Here is a 12500-nt window from a genome sequence, read left to right on the forward strand (position 1 = left end):
ATGCAAGCCTTTCAGTTTCTGTCTTTTAAAACGAAAAAGAGAAATAAAAAAAAAACTCAGAGCTGCAACTATCGATAGAGAGGAGAGTTACAGGGAAAAAAGGAAATCATGACATTTGCAAAAACGAAAAAAACATTTTTTTTTTCCTCAGTTTATTGATAGTCAGTGTTCAATCCACGCTGCCCGATGGGTTATTGGCCTGTACCGATCTTTTACCCTTTTACCCTGGACTTTGGGGGGAGGGGGGCGTATTCTGGATATGCTGTTAGTGGGCTACTACTACTACTGCTACCCATTCGCTCTGCGTCAGCATACGGGGGAAATATTTGCCATCGAACTGGTCTTGTTTTTTTTTTTTTCTGACGATAAATTTTTCTTGTCACTAAGTTTTGCAACTGCTTCGAACTTTCGTTGTGGGGTGAATTGGAGTTTCAAGGGAGGTTAAGTACACGACAATTAACCTGGAAATTACGGTCATTTAGGGCGTCCTCAACACAGCTGTGCTGGAATGAGGCTGGAAAAATTAAGGTAGTTTTTTCGGCGTTGTTTTATGTTCGACTTTGTGGAAATTAATCCAGCTACGCAACTCTCTCTCTCTCTCTCTCTCTCTCTCTCTCTCTCTCTCTCTCTTAAGAGTTTCTCTCTATCAATTTCAAGTGTCTCTCTGTAAGGGGAATATATATATATATATATTAGTATATATATATATATATATATATATATATATATATATATATATCTATATATATATATGTATATATATATATATATATATATATATATATATATATATATATATATATATATATATATATATATATATATATATATATATATATATATATATATATATATATATATATATATATAATATATATATATATATATATATATATATATATATATATATTCCCCTTACAGAGAGACTCTTGAAATTGATAGAGAGAAACTCTTAAGAGAGAGAGAGAGAGAGAGAGAGAGAGAGAGAGAGAGAGAGAGAGAGAGTTGCGTAGCTGGATTAATTTCCACAAAGTCGAACATAAAACAACGCCGAAAAAACTACCTTAATTTTTCCAGCCTCATTCCAGCACAGCTGTGTTTCCGCATATGTTGGATAAACGACACGATTATATATATATATATATATATATATATATATATATATATATATATATATATATATATATATATATATATATATATATATATATATATATATAAATATATATATATATATATATATATATATATATATATATATATATATATATATATAATCGTGTCGTTTATCCAACATATGCGGAAACTTACTTTAGAGAGAGAGAGAGAGAGAGAGAAACTGGCGGTCTGTTAAAGACTTGTTTTGATGGTCGAAAGACGAGACGATAATGACCTGTTTGTTCGATAATGAAATGCGATATTTGTTGGGTTAGCGAAGCTTAACAGCAGGCCTACCACGGAACTCCACTGAAAGGAGATTGGAAGAAAATAATTGGTGATTGTTACTTGTGTGGGATTTTATGACGGATTATTTTTATTTACTTGCTAGGGAATTCCACTTCTTCGAGAATTCACGTCGTCTGCTGGAGACCGTTTGCTATACTGAGAAAGATTGTGTTTCGTGTCGCTGTATAATGGCTCGTTTCATTACACAAATTTATATAATGATATATATGTCTATATCTATCGTATTATATATATTATTTTATTATAGATATATATATATATATATATATATGTATATTTATATATATATATTATATATATATATATATATTGTATAGTATATATTTTATATATGTATATATATATATATATATATATATATTATATATATATATATATATATATATATATATATATATATATAAATAATATATATATATAATCGAGTGCATCTCTCTCTTGTTTGTCCGCCAGGGTGAGATCGGGGTTGGTAGGGGATTGAGAGGGTAGGGGTAACATGACGCAGCCACCCTCCTCCTTCAAATCTGTTTGTCCGCCCTGGGTGGTGTGGGTTAGGTAGGAGATTGGGAGGGTAGGGGAGACATGACGCATCCACTCTCCTCCTCCAAACCTGTTTGTCCGCCCAGGGTGGCGTGGGTTAGGTAGGGGATTGGAAGGGTAGGGGAAACATGATGCAGCCACCTTCCTCCTGCAAACCTGTTTGTCTGCCCTGGGTGGGGTAGGTTAAGTAGGGGATCAGAAGTGGAGGGGAGACATGACAGCCAGCACCGGGTTCCAGCGCAGCGTAGTGCAAGCGCCATCAAGCTCATATATATAATAATGTAGTTTGATGTTTAATAGCCACAATGCCTTCTTAAATTCTCTGAAGAATTCGACTAATCACTACTACAAAGCCTTAGTAGATCCAAATGTACGAAATATTATGTTATTCTGATGTCCGGTAGCGGGAATCGAACCCGCATCGCGAGTAATCAGTACAAACAAGGTCAGGTTCTGATTACTGGAGATACGGGTTCAATTCCCAATCTCACTTTTTAGTAGAGGTTCCGTAGTAGGTCTGCAACGCCTCGCTAACCCAACAAATATCGCATTTCATTATCGACAAATAGGTCATTATCGTCTCGTCTTTCGACCATGAAGACGTTTTTAACAGACCAACAGTTCCTCTCTCTCTCTCTCTCTCTCTCTGGCTCCCTTTCTCTCCCCCCTCCCTTCCTTCCCCCTTGCCGTTCACGCCAATATTATCAAGAGATACGATTTTACTCGACCCATTCAAGACGTTTTTTAACATTTTCACCACAAATTTCTCAACTCTCTCTCTCTCTCTCTCTCATCTGCCAATCTCTCTCTCTCTCTCTCTCTCTCTCTCTCTCTCTCTTCGTTGCCAATCATTTCGCAAGAGATACGATTGTCTGTGAACCTAATTATATAGGTTCTCGATTTCACTGAAGCGAAGCTAATCAATGTCAAATAGAGCTACAGAGTTGTAATTACTTGATTAGAATTTGTCTGTTCATCCGTTTTCCTTAACTTCTTTATCCTCCATGTTTTCATCGTCCTCTTTTTGTTGCTTGTTTCGTGTTCTTTTAATATTCGTACATCAAGTCTTGTTCAAAGCGTGCGGACGATTTTGCAATATGGTCGCTGTAAGAGTCTTAGTTGACATATAGGAAATTTCTCTCTCATTTACATCTGCAGTCTGGCCTCCCTCAAAAGCTTAAGCGTTCCTTCCAGAAGTGTAAATTGAAGACTGAAAACCTTGAACTTTTAGTTAGGAAATATTTTTCTAAAGAAAACCTCAAATAAACGTTTTTTATGCAATTACGGTCGTTTAGTTTCCTTCTGAAAGTGTAAATGAAGATTAAACCGTTGAAACTTTTAAATTAGAAAATATTGTTTTAAACCGAATAACGTTTTTGCTGAATGCAAGTACCGTTCGTTTCTTGGTTAATATAAAAGTCAGACAGAATTGTAAATTATTACTCTGGTTTCTTGAGGAAAAGGTTAGGAAATATTTTTCAAACGAATAACGTTTTTCTATGCAGTACGTCGTTTCTTGGTTATATAAAAGTCAGAATTAAAATTTTACTCTGTTTCTGGGAAAGTTAATTATCAACTACCACTTACCCTCATTGTTTGGATTACCACTGTTATTATTTATTATGCGGTTATTGTCATTAATTGTCATTATTGTTATTAATTGTCATTAACTAACTGTACTAGATAAGACGACTGGTCAAGCGACGAATCTGGGGCATTTGAAAAATACCTTAATTTTCATAGTGAATGCAAGACGCGTCACTCTCAGCTATGGATAATTTTTCATAAAATGCATATTATTATTTATAAGTATTATGTTTCTAGAATTCGTTGAAAACTAGGAAAATACGAAATCGTTCCTAAATAATTGTTTGTTTGTTTGTATGGTGTTTTTACGTTGCATGGAACCAGTGGTTATTCAGCAACGGGACCAACGGCTTTACGTGATTCCGAACCACGTCGAGAGTGAACTTCTATCACCAGAAATACACATCTCTCACTCCTCGTTCCTAAATAATGCGAAAGCACAGACTTCAAGTTTGTAATGACAGAAGTGGAATCTCCCATTGAAGGAGTTTCGAAAGTCACTTTACAAATAAAGTCACAAAACAAGACAGACACACTAAAGCTTCAAGAAAAAAATGTAAACAATGGGATATTTCCTTCAGATGCAATAATCAAGGGGGGTACGTCTTGTATAATACACGTTTTCGTCTGATAACGAAAACTCCACCACACCACTGGCATCCTAAACTCGAAGAAGCATCGAGTGAACCCATACCGAATTGCAGCCGGGTTTGCAAAGTTTAGGGGGGAAAATGACCCCCTTAGTGAGAGAGATCATCTGTTGTTTACACAGACTTGAAAAGAGAAGGGGTTAATTTTTACGAAGAGCAAAACTTTTGCGATGCAGGAGGAGGAGGAGGAGGAGGAGGAGGAGGAGGAGGAGGAGGAGGAGGAGGAGGAGGAAGAACAACGTGATAATTGCATTCTGATACCTCCATCGAGCTAAAAGTATTGAGCGCAAAGAGGAGCGATTCGGTCGTTGGGAAACTTGTTATTGGGTCTTTCATGAAACTGGGGAGATGAAATGAATTCGAGACATAACTGGTTTCCCTGACGATTCGCTCTGTTAAAACACGGTTCGATAGGACTGTGTTTTCCCTGTCTTTGAAGTGTCTGGGTTTTTTTTTAAACCTTTCTTGTGTTTTTCCACGTTTTTCCAAAGTCGAATCGAAGCCTGTCGGATACTCATTTGAGTCTGTTTTTTTTTTCAATTTTTTGAAACTGGAATAAAACTGTTTGATATTAGAGACTGTTACTGGTAATATTAGGTTCTTCACAGGGTTGTTAAAGGTTGGTTAAGGTGGGTTTAACTATATGAAAGGCTCTGGTTTGTATACCTAAAAAAAAATACAAATTGCTTTAACAAAGCGATTTTCTGTCTGGAGGTGGCCTCAGCCACGGCCCCACAAAACTCTTAGTCACAGTCCGGTGGTGGCCTACAGGGCTCCTTTGGAATGTTAGATGATTGGAGGGTGGATGATCAACATACTAATTTGCAGCCCTCTAGCCTCTCTAGTTTTTAAGATCTGAGGGCAGATGGACAAAGACGGCACAATAGTTTTCCTTTACAGGAAAACTAAAATATCTTAAGTTACTAAAACAACCTTTCCCATCCATCCTATTCTCATTTCCTCTTGCCTAGAAGGAAGGGCTGGAAAGTTGTCCAATTCTTCTGAGGAAATTAACTTAGGATAGTGGTTTGGGCGAAGCAGCTGTTCTGCCTGCTACAGTTGCATTTTGCTTGTAAGGTTTTGGTTAAATTTAACTTTCTTAACTGTGGATCAGGAGTTTCTGTTATCCAGCAGTCAAGTGGACAACTACTACATAGGAGAGTTACTACTCTGTAGTACCAAACTTACCCCAACCACTGAGCTGATCTGCCAGCCTATTCTGTGGTGAACTATTTTTCCTCCCTAAGAGTGTAACATCCTTATCATTATGTCGGGGGATGATTACATGATACTCTTCTGTTGTTGGGATGATTATGTGACTTAGCAGTTGTCATATGAGCATCTGCAAACCCTACTCTTAATATTCCATGTTGGTCTTGCTTGCAGCTGCAGTCATCAACAACCCTGCAGCAGTGTTGGTACATAAAATGTTGAGCTCCCATTGAGCTTCATGATCTTGAAGTAGCTACCACTATTCTGTTGTGAACTAATTTGCACAGAGTTCTTGGAGGTTTACTCATAAGGCAAAGCTGTGGTTGCATTCTGATTGCGTTTTGGTTTACATTAACTCTCTAATCTGTGGATCGGGAGTTTCTGTAATTCAGCATTGAAGTGGGCAACTTTCTTACAACTGTGCAGGATTCTTAGTGGGGTTAACCTTGGCTCCTTGCTCATGGAAATCGCAATCATAGCCTGTTGGTTCTCACACGGTCACCGGCAGGAGGGGCCAAGCAGAAAATCTCATAGTTAACCCCAGGATTAAAAAACTCTGGGCCTAATTTGGTTTCTTGCAGACATACTATACCAGGATTTCTCTCTCTCAACAAGACTTTTAGCTCTTCTGCACGTGTGCGCAGTCCTTTACAAATCCATTGCAGGATATCAAAAGACGCCATTATGAAGAGAGATTTTTAGTTGGCTGACCAAATGAAGAATATGAAGCTCTTGAAAGAGAGGGCTTACCTGATGGAGATTTGGTCATGCTATTCTTTCTTGGTGGTCTATTCAGCCTCTCAGAGGAAGAAGACTTTTCTGATGGCATAATTTTACATTTGCCTTTCCTTACTTGAGCAGGTGACAAAGGAGGAGATGTGGAATGGGTACGCCATCTTTTATTACCTGTAATTTCACATTCCATATTTGCATGGTGTACCTCTGCCACATGAGGTACTGAGGTCTGCAATCTTTCTTGTGGAAGGTTCTCTAAATCTGGGAGTGAGATTGCCTGGGATGCCTCTAGAGATGAGGCTAGGGAGGCTTCTGAAGAAGCCTGAAAAACCCCTAGAGGGGGTTTGAGAAGCTCCCGCAGAGGAAGCCTCTGGAGCTTGGACAATTTCAAGCTCTGAATCAGGAAGTTGTTTTGTTCGAGGGATGGAGCTCCTTTCCTTAGGCTGAGGGAAGTTAGATGCTTTACAGGATCAGGAAAGAATCTCAGATCTTCCTTTCCTCCTCAACGTCATTGTCAGACAAACGCTTCCACTCTCTCTGTTTCCTCAAGGAAAGGGAGAAATTACCTCAGATTTGTGTTTAACCATAACACCTCTATCAGGGATAACAACGATAGCATTGGAAAGGAGAGTGGGATTCCTACAATCATTCCACCAACCAGTATATTATTTATTAACCCCTAGTGGCAGTGAAATGTTCTGTAGCCAAACCTTACAGATGGTAGGCTTTGGGGATTTTGGGTCAGGAAGAGGTCAGCTCCTTAAGACGTGCCCTGATTACAGCATAACATTACAGGTTTCTTGCCATGCAAAGAGGAAGGCTTTACTTTCACTTTGCATGGTGGCATTTGCAAATGAATGAGTGGGCAGTTAGCCACAGGGAATAGGATGGCAGACTAAAGCCAGTGATTGGGATCAGTTGGGTATAAAGTAGTCCTTACTCTTATATGGAGGGGTTCCAGTTCAAATGATTGGGGTTTTCCCTTATGAGCGATCTTGTAGTTTGCATGTTGACAAAAAATGCAAGTTTTCTGTTCTTCTGTCCCATTCTCCCGAGAGTAATAATGGCAGTTGTGTTAAACTATTTTGAGGATGTTCTGGATTCTCTGCTTTCCCCCATTTGATCTGCTCCTTGTTGGGTTATCACCCAACATGGAACAGATCAAATGGGGGAAAGCAGAGAATCAAAAAAATCCTCAAAATAGTTTAATAACTGCCATTATTACTCTCGGGAATGGGACAGAGAAACAGAAGCATGTCTTGACTGCTCAACATAAGGAAAATTACTTGGTAACAACCAAGTTAAGTGGCAGTTCCAGAATGCACTGATGGATATCCCAATATAAAAGGAAATGACAGGCCTGGATTTTTGCACTCAATTTCATTTTGTGCAACATTCAGTTGATTGCAACCTGACTATTTATAAATATTTATGACTATTTATAAATACTTAGGATGCAAATGTACACAGATACATGGTCAACTACTAACTCATTTACCATTACAGATTCTGACAAGAATTGGCAACTTATTTCGCCACATTCCATCTGGTCATTTGGTGGTTATTGCTCCTTAAGGGGACGCTGGAACTACTTGACGACCTTACCACTGGCTTCTTGGTTGTAGGCCATTGATGGTTTAACCTTAGGCTAGCAGTAAAGGAGCTGGAAGGGCCAGGCCAGGCCAACTTGAAATTAGCTCCCCCCCAATGTTGCGGTGTTATGTTACCGGTGATGTTACCAAGGGGACTCTGTGTAGGTTCTAGTTGAATAGAGCTTTCGCACAACTTTCCATTCAGCTGTTTGGATGCTTGGTAGGACGCTGGGTAGGCCATTTCTTCAAGTCCATCGTCATTGCCCACCAAATGTATTCTTGTCAGGTATGGGCAGTGGAGCAGCCTGATGGGTGTGACAGATCATGGTCAAGACTGAAAGCCTTTTCTCTTCAAGGCCAGCGGTACACAGCGTCAGGTACTAGTTTTCACAGGTAATATTGCTTCTCCAATATTTATGGTGAAATCCCTCCTTGAGATGGTGGAACTTTACCACCAGAGTTGCTGTAGGTCTGCTTCATCAGAAGGTGTAGTCTGCTTCATCCTTCTGGGCTGCTGTTATCTCAGGATATCTGGATCTGGACGGCATTTTAACAGTGCTCCTGGAAAGCGCAGCTGCAACATTGTTGGAGGAGCCCTTGTACCTGAGGATACAGTAAAACTCAAGCTTTTGATGCCATGAATTTTTAGTGGGGCATTGTTAGCAGTACCCATGGAAAGTGTTGGGGGCTGCTTTTAGCCGTTCATTCAGGTTGGCTGGGATGAAAGATGCATGAGCTCACATCAACTATAGAGACATTATGTGCGTTTGCTTATTTCTAGAAGACAGACACTGAAAGGCCTGTTGCCTCCTCGTTCCCTCTTACGAGGCAACCAGTCTGGCAGTGGTGATATGGGTAGTTGGTTGGGCTGCAGCAACATGTTTTTGATAGCATACAGACAACCCTGTTCACTTGAGCCTTGCTCCAAATCTCCAGTGGCAGAAGTAAAACCCCTTGGTCGTGTCCTTTTATGATCCTCTACATAGCGTATCAGGCTGTATTTTCTGATTTGGCAGTTTTCCCTCTTGTTTCAGGAGTGGTGTGTGTGTGGCAGTGGTGGGGAAATGTGACTTGATATTTATATCACTTCTTCGTCACTTTCGGGTTGTGGTGGTTGAGTGGGCTCTGATGATGTCTGGGCCAGATGAACCGCATCTACCATTTTGAGAAATTCCTCTAGGGGCATGATGGATGCGTTGGGAATTGCAGTGACCGTTTTGTGCAGCAAATTCGTCAGGATGAACTTCACACATGAACTTCACACACTAAGTCCAGTGTTATCTCTGGTTGGCTGTCTGTGACCGGAATTGTTGTAAGTCATCGTAGTTGCTTGTAGACGTGTGATGGCTAGGCTCTCCTATTGCCATTCCTATGATATCTAAGAATTTTCTAGCTCTGAGGGCTGAAGGTTGTGCCTTCAAAATCTCATGTGACAGTTGTCTGACTCGGCCAGCCACTCTGCTATTTGTCTGAAGACATTGTCAGGTAGGCATTCAAGGAGCGCTTCAGATTTTTGTGATGACGCCGTGAACTTTCTTTTTACCCGACCTGAAGATCGTCTCTGCCCTAAAGAACCAGGCCTCTGGGCTGTGTGTCGTGAAAAAGGGTAGACTGACGTTTGCAGCTGTGGCGTTGTCATTGAGAAAGCAACTGTTGGGATCGGTTAATTTGGTGGTGGTGGTGGTGGTCGCCAGTTTAATATGCTTGTGTAGACATCGACATGGTCAACTACAGCATCTGAAAAGAAACTTAGAACATCAGAGAACAAGAAGGGCACAATTTTATGATTCACCTTCGAGTGTCTCACTTATATAGAATGTAATGATTAAGTATCTTAAATACAAATGTAAACTGTGTATTTCAAAATTCCTAATTGATCCATCACTGTTACTTGTTAAGTAAATATTAACAATCCTCCATCTTTAACTCAATTGTGTATGGTTAGGAGAGAATATGAGCGATGAATAAAATATGATTACAGAAAACTAAAGCGGTCATAAATGACTGTGAGGAACAGCACCCATTAAAATCTAGGACTACAAGATACAGTAGCAATTAAAATTTAGGACCGCAAGGAACAGTAGCAAGTTATAATTTAGTTAAGCTGTTATTTCACCACTGCTAAAATTCCTCACAGTAATATTTCATGACAGTGAAGAACTAGTAGTAGCATATAGACAATCAAATAAGAGGGTAAAGATGCCTTTCAGTTTAAATACTCAGAAACTTCTAAGCAGCCAAAGACATCACAGTAAAACCAAAACTGACCTTTAAATAATTCTCTCTCTCTCTCTCTCTCCCTTAAAAAAAGGGAGAGAGTAAATATGCCTTTAATCAAATTGAATACTTGAAATTTCTAAGCAGCCAAAGACATCATTTTAAAACCAAAATTGACCTTTTAATAATTCTATCTTCTCTCTCTCCCTTAAAAAGAGGGTAAATATGCTTTTAATCAGATTGAATACTTAAAACTTCTAAGCAGCCAAAGATATCACATTAAAACCAAAACTGACCTTTTAATAATTCTATCTTTTCTCTCTCTCTCCCTTAAAGTTGTCATCGCTGTGCTGGTGCTGTTCACGTGCATCGGGAAGAGGGACGCCTACTACGTCCGCTTCTGGTAACCATGGCAACATCCCGACGACTGGAGCCGGCCGAGGACGTCAGAACCAACGCAGTATCGCTGGCTCGGCTCCCGTCCGGTGATCATCACTTCTCTTTCGTCTGAAGATTGTCTTGTGGACTTGCACCTGAGAAACAGACAAAGCAATATATGATACTCAAAACGACAATAATCTGCTTTCAGCTGATTTGAAAGAGTTATAACACTGGGTTTGTCTTAGTTGAAACAAACTGTGTTAATAATTTCCATGATCTGAAATTTACACATATCTAACTTCATATATAACACTGGGTTTGTCTTAGTTGATAAAAACTGTGTTAATAATTTCCATAATCTGGGTTTGTGTTAATAATTTCCATAATCTGGGTTTGTCTTATCAACAGTTGATAAAAACTTAATAATTTCCATAATCTGAAATTTACATATCTAACTTCATATATAACACTGGATTTGTCTTAGTATAACACTGGATTTGTCTTAGTTGAAACAAACTGTGTTAATAATTTTCAGAATCTGAAATTTACATTATTACAACTGTAATATAACATTGGGTTTGTCTTAATTGATACAAACTGTGTTAAAAATTTCCATAATCTGAAATTTACATAGCTAACTTCATATAACAGTGGGTTTGTCTTAGTTCAAACAAACTGTGTCAATAATTTCCATAATCTGAAATTAACAGATTTGTAACTTGTTATATTATAACATTGGGTTTGTCTTACTTGGGTTTGTCATCAACTATGTCAATAATTTACAGATTTGTAACTTGTTAAATAACATTGGGTTTGTCTTATTTGTAGAAAACTGTGTCAGTAATTTCCATAATCAAGCTAATGGGTTCTGTTTGAAATTTAAGAATTTTACTATTGTGTCAAAATGTTTTAAATTTTATTGTATAACCATGAAAATGAAGCCAATTGGCTTCTTTTGAATTATAATAATTTAAACTGTTGAGAATGTTTCATTACTAGGGATATTAAAAATTTTTAAATCAGAATAAATTAACATTTGTTGAAATTTAACAAAAATATTTTATCTGGCAAATTAGCTTTTCAAAATCATAAAAATTATCATGTTCAAAAATTTCATTGTTTGCCTTTCTTTAGAATTAGAAAAATTAACGTTGGTTAACAATTGTATTTATTATTAATCAAATTGGCTCTTTGTAAAATCAATTTTATAACAATTTCTTATTTTTTTTTAATTCCACTTAAGCAACATGACAAGACTCAATCTTTGTTACCCAAAGCAAAAATATAAATATCAATATGTGTCTTAAATAAAGTACATTACAAAACAGCAATTCAGTTATTTCAAAATATTTGTGAATTTAGATTAATTATCTAAACACCACAAGTTCTTGCAATACCAAAAGAATGTTTTAAGTTCTAGCAATACCAGAAGAATGTTTTGTTTCAACTGAACTTGTCGACATCAATAAAAACGTTTTAAAAATGTGAATATTTGACAAAAACTACAAATTAAACTCAAACTAAACTTGTCGACATCAATAAAAGACTAAGGAAAAATATTAATATTTTATAAAAGCTAAAAATTAAACTCTTCGACATCATAAAAAAAAAATACAAAGAAAACAAATGTGAATATTTTACAACAAACACAAATTAAATTCAAACTGAACTTGTCGACATAAAATAAAAAGACATCAATAAAAGCCAACAATAATCATCTCTGGAAAGAAAAAATATTTCACAAAAACGTACAAATTAAATTCCAGTCTACAGCAACACGGAAAGAAGGCGAGTGATGTTGTTAACAAATGCAATTTGGACACTAATTAATTGTATGTTGTAAGAAGGACACTTACAAAGAAAATCTGCAAAATTCAAAGAAAATCTACTAAATTCTGTGTTCTGGCCTCCACTACAGGCATCTCCAATACTTGTCATTTACACTGGGTCACAAAAGTGTCTGTAATATTCTCTGTTAGAAAAGAATAATTCGTCTAAACAATTTACTTACTCTTAATTTGAATTTAAGGTTTCAAACAGTTCATGATGCCTTCGTTAATGTCATATTTTCCTTAGCTATTCTGGCTTTCATCCGGATTATCATCACTAATTATAATTA

At 37.5% G+C, this 12500-nt stretch overlaps 1 protein-coding gene and 1 long non-coding RNA gene across 2 annotated transcripts in view; one reads left to right on the forward strand and one right to left on the reverse strand.

Annotated features, from left to right (window-relative positions):
• LOC135206994 (uncharacterized) overlaps positions 1-11295 on the forward strand; it is a 183705-nt gene extending 172410 nt beyond the window's left edge. Inside the window, exon 3 of the mRNA XM_064238618.1 lies at positions 10337-11295. The gene's annotated coding sequence lies outside the window, so the exon portion shown is untranslated. The remainder of the gene's footprint in view (positions 1-10336) is intronic.
• Positions 7915-12500, reverse strand: part of LOC135206997 (uncharacterized) — a 9983-nt gene continuing 5397 nt past the window's right edge. Inside the window, exons 2-3 of the long non-coding RNA XR_010312857.1 lie at positions 10297-10533; positions 7915-9520 (exon numbers count right to left, since the gene is read on the reverse strand). This is a non-coding gene — a long non-coding RNA (uncharacterized LOC135206997). The remainder of the gene's footprint in view (positions 9521-10296; positions 10534-12500) is intronic.

Source organism: Macrobrachium nipponense, chromosome 31 (assembly GCF_015104395.2).
Source record: "Macrobrachium nipponense isolate FS-2020 chromosome 31, ASM1510439v2, whole genome shotgun sequence".
Classification (NCBI taxonomy): Eukaryota; Metazoa; Arthropoda; class Malacostraca; order Decapoda; family Palaemonidae; genus Macrobrachium; species Macrobrachium nipponense.